We start from the raw sequence: 4,803 nt of genomic DNA, 5'->3' as shown, positions 1-4,803 counted from the left end.
CTAGACATTTCCTCAGTGGGGGTTCTCTGTGGTGGTTCTGACCCCACTTTTCTGCTCCACATTGCTCTGTAGATGACCTCCGCAGTGACTCCACCCCTGCAGCAGGCACTCCCTGAGTGCCCCTGGCTTTTTCATACATTTTTTGAAATCTAGGTGGAGGCTGCTATGCCTCCACTGCTCTCACTTACTGCTGGCCTGCAAACTTAACACAACAAGAATGCCACCAAGGTTTTTGGCTTTTTCTCTTCGGAGATGCTGAGGCCAGATTGCTCCAACCAGAGTGGCTGGGATGCAGGGAGCAGTTTGCCGAGGGCAATGACACCTCAGGTCTGTCCTCCCAGACAAACTCAGTTCTCCTAGGATGGGAGGGGAGTTCTAACCAAACTTCTCAAATGCCCTCAGGGCCTGTGGTGGGTGGGCACCCTTCCAGACTTCTCAAATGCCTTTAGGGCATTTTCCCCATTGTCCTGGTTCTTAGTATCTGGCTGCCTCATGGCCAAGATAATGGCTTTAGCAAACAGTTTATCTGCTTCACCCTTGCATTTTTTCTCCTGCTCTTTGCTTTTCTACCTTATGGCCAGGATGCAAATTTTACAAATCTTTATGATCTGCTTCCCTTTTACATTCTGGCTTTTGAATTACTTCAATCAGCTCAGCTTACACCAGCTATTCACTCAGTCTCAGGCAGTATTGCAGCATTCGCCCACAGTTCAAACAGCTGCATTTTCCCAGTCCATCAACGAGTGGCTGCCCTGCCCCTGTGCATATCTGTGGCTCTCTTGTAACCACTGCCACTGAGACAGGCGCATAATAATGGAGACTAACTTTTCCACCTTTTCACAAGGCGAAAACATACTTAAAATTCTGCAGGGGCACCTGTCCTGGGTCATCTGCCCATCTGCATGTGGCACTATTTTCTCATTCTTTTCTTGTGTTTATACAGTACCCTTCAAGCCATCTGGTTTAACTGGCACCCTTTGAGCCATTTGCCTTCAGACAAATGCATCATACATTTACTATATCATCTCTAGAGCACTTTACACCATCCACCCCTAGGTCCCATAGCTATAGCAGCCAGGGTCTCTCCCTGTTTCTGCTGCTTTACTGTCTCAATTTCTCATGCACAACAGGCTGTGCCTGGAGATGCAGTTTCCCCCAACTCACCACTGGGTTGGTCATCTTCCCTGGTGTGAGAGGCGGGAGTGGCCAGTCACTGCACATCATCCTCCAGGACATTTATCTGTGCTTCCAACAACTCTGCTTTCTGCTACAAATCTCAATCAGTTTGCAGCATAGTGATCAGCAGCCAGGCTTCAGTCAGCAGAAAAGTGGCCACCAGCTACCACATGCTCAAGGACAGCCACGTTTCCTCCCCTGGTCTATGCTGCCTTGCAGTACAGTGTGCAGCAACCAGATCCCAGTCAACAGGAAAGTGGCCATAGGGCAGAGCATATTCAAAAGTAGCCACATTTCCTTTCTTCCAAGGGCTCTCAGCTCCTGTAACTGCTCAGAAACCTGTCACAGACTATACCAATTGCGTGATGCTCTTGGCTACTGTCAGCATCCTGCCCATAATCCTGATGACATCACCTATTGTAGAGCTCTTATTCCTGTTCATGACCCCAGTTGTAAAGCTCTTTTACCTGCCCTTAATCTGCCAACTGGGCCAATTGTCAAGCTAAGGTTGTATGGTGCTCTGGTTCTTGTCAGAATCCTGCCAACTTAGCCAATGGTGGTGTTCTGGCCAATTGTAAAGCTACATAACTATGCCAGTTGTTGAACTAGGGCTGGGTCTGGAGCTCACAGACCCCTCAAGCGCATTCCAGACTGAGTCACCAGACCCTTGACACACAGGTCTATGAGCGAGGTAACCGACAAACAGGTCCTCAGAAGCTGCAGGTTGGAAAAAGGCATGGCCACTTGTGCAGAGGCAGCCACCTCAAGGCAGTAAAACTCCAGCCAAGGTGGCAGCACCACACAGTCACACTAACTCTGCCCACACACAACCTATTCACAGCAAATGCTCAGCAAGATTCTGAACATCTGAGCGGCCCTGACCTTTCCCTATGTATTTTCCCAACAACCATGTACATAGTTTTTCTTTAGCTATATTCAGTCCCATAGGTCTGGGTGCAAAGTTTGTAGATTGGTTAGAGCCAACCAGGTTTGGAGGTTTCCAGGAGAGTAGTACAAAGAAAGGGCAATATTAAGAATGTATGCAAGAAAAAGATTATAATAACAGGTCATGAAATCTAATCTGTGTAAAGAGGGTGGAATATTATGGTTTGAATATGTTCGCCAAAGTTTATGTGTTGGAAACCCCAGGGCAACAGTATTGAGTAGCATAACNCCAAACAGGGCAAACGTTAAGCACACTGGGGCACCTGGACCCCTAAAGCATTGGGCAACCTGGCTCCTACAGCTCCACTAAGTGCAGCCCATTGAGCTGCCCTGGTGCCTGCAGCTTTTCTGGGCTGACACTGCACACTGCCAGCAGCCCCACAGTTCTGGGCTCCTGGTGGCAATCCCGCCATCCTGACTCCACTAGACATTTCCTCAGTAGGGGTTCTCTGTGGGGGCTCTGACCCCACTTTTCTGCTCCACATTGCTCTGTAGATGACCTCCGCAGTGACTCCACCCCTGCAGCAGGCACTCCCTGAGTGCCCCTGGCTTTTTTATACATTTTTTGAAATCTAGGTGGAGGCTGCTATGCCTCCACTGCTCTCACTTACTGCTGGCCTGCAAACTTAACACAACAAGAATGCCACCAAGGTTTTTGGCTTTTTCTCTTTGGAAGTGCTGAGGCCAGATTGCTCCAACCAGAGTGGCTGGGATGCAGGGAGCAGTTTGCCGAGGGCAATGACACCTCAGGTCTGTACTCCCGGACAAACTCAGTTCTAGGATGGGAGGGGAGTTCTCCCAAACTTCTCAAATGCCCTCAGGGCCTGTGGTGGGTGGGGCACCCTTCCAGACTTCTCAAATGCCTTTAGGGCATTTTGCCCATTGTCCTGGTTCTTAGCATCTGGCTGCCTCATGGCCAAGATAATGGCTTTAGCAAACAGTTTATCTGCTTCACCCTTGCATTTTTCTCCTGCTCTTAGCTTTTCTACCTCATGGCCAGGATGCAAATTTTACAAATCTTTATGATCTGCTTCCCTTTTACATTCTGGCTTTTGAATTACTTCAATCAGCTCAGCTTACACCAGCTATTCACTCAGTCTCAGGAAGTATTGCAGCGTTCAAACAGCTGCATTTTCCCAGTCCATCAAGGAGTGGCTGCCCTGCCCCTGTACATATCTGTGGCTCTCCTGTAACCACTGCTACTGAGACAGGCACGTAGTAACGGAGACTAACTTTTCCACCTTTTCACAAGGCGAAATCATACTTGAAATTCTGCATGGGCACCGTCCTTGGGTCATCTGCCCATCTGCATGTGGCACTATTTTCTCATTCTTTTCTTGCGTTTATACAGCACCCTTCAATCCATCGGGTTTAACTGGCACCCTTTGAGCCATTTGCCTTCAGACAAATGTGACATGCATTTACTATATCATTTCTAAAGCACGTTATACCATCCACCCCTAGGTCCCATAGCTATAGCAGCCAGGGGCTCTCCCTGTTTCTGCTGCTTTACTGTCTCAATTTCTCATGCACAACAGGCTGTGCCTGGAGATGCACAGTTTCCCCCAACTCACCACTGCGTTGGTCTTCCCTGGTGTGAGAGGCAGGAGTGGCCAGTCACTGCACATCATCCTCCAGGACATTTATCTGTGCTTCCAACAACTCTGCTTTCTGCCACAAATCTCAATCAGTTTGCAGCATAGTGATCAGCAGCCAGGCTTCAGTCAGCAGAAAAGTGGCCACCAGCTACCACATGCTCAAGGACAGCCACGTTTCCTCCCCTGGTCTATGCTGCCTTGCAGTACAGTGTGCAGCAACCAGATCCCAGTCAACAGGAAAGTGGCCATAGGGCACAGCATATTCAAAAGTAGCCACATTTCCTCTTTCTTCCAAGGGCTTTCAGCTCCTGTAACTGCTCAGAAACCTGTCACAGACTACACCAATTGCGTGGTGCTCTTGGCTACTGTCAGCATCCTGCCCATAATCCTGCTGACATCGCCGATTGTGGAGCTCTTATTCCTGTTCATGACCCCAGTTGTAAAGCTCTTTTACCTGCCTGTAGTCTGCCAACTGGGCCAATTGTCGAGCTAAGGTTGTATGGTGCTGTGGTTCTTGTTGGAATCCTGCCGACTTAGCCAGTGGTGGTGTTCTGGCCAGTTGTAAAGCTACATGACTATGCCAGTTGTTGAACTAGGGATGGATCTGGAGCTCACAGACCCCTCAAGCCCATTCCAGACTGGGTCACCAGACCCTTCACACACAGGTCTATGAGCTAGGTAACCGGCAAACAGATCCTTAGAAGCTGCAGGTTGGAAAAAGGCATGGCCACTGGTGCAGAGGTGGCCACATCAAGACAGTAAAACTCCAGCCAAGGTGGCAGCACCACACAGTCACACTAACTCTGCCCACATACAACCTATTCACAGCAAATGCTCAGCAAGATTCTGAACATCTGAGTGGCCCTGACCTTTCCCTATATTTTCCCAACAACCATGTATATAGTTTTTCTTTAGCTATATTCAGTCCCATAGGTCTGGGTGCAAAGTTTGTAGATTAGTTAGAGCCAACCAGGTTTGGAGGTTTCCAGGAGAGTAGTACAAAGAAAGGGCAATATTAAGAACGTATGCAAGAAAAAGATTATAATAACAGGTCATGAAATCTAATCTGTGTAAAGAGGGTGGA

General features: G+C 48.6%; 1 pseudogene; it reads left to right on the top strand.

The window, feature by feature from the left end:
* Positions 1-4,803, top strand: part of LOC103608702 — a 27,549-nt pseudogene that overhangs the window by 8,306 nt on the left and 14,440 nt on the right.

This window comes from Galeopterus variegatus, unplaced genomic scaffold, assembly GCF_000696425.1.
Source record: "Galeopterus variegatus unplaced genomic scaffold, G_variegatus-3.0.2 Scaffold8712, whole genome shotgun sequence".
In the NCBI taxonomy this organism is placed as follows: Eukaryota; Metazoa; Chordata; class Mammalia; order Dermoptera; family Cynocephalidae; genus Galeopterus; species Galeopterus variegatus.
The sequence above is the reverse complement of the archived record's forward strand: the minus strand, read 5'-3'. Positions and strand labels throughout refer to the sequence as shown.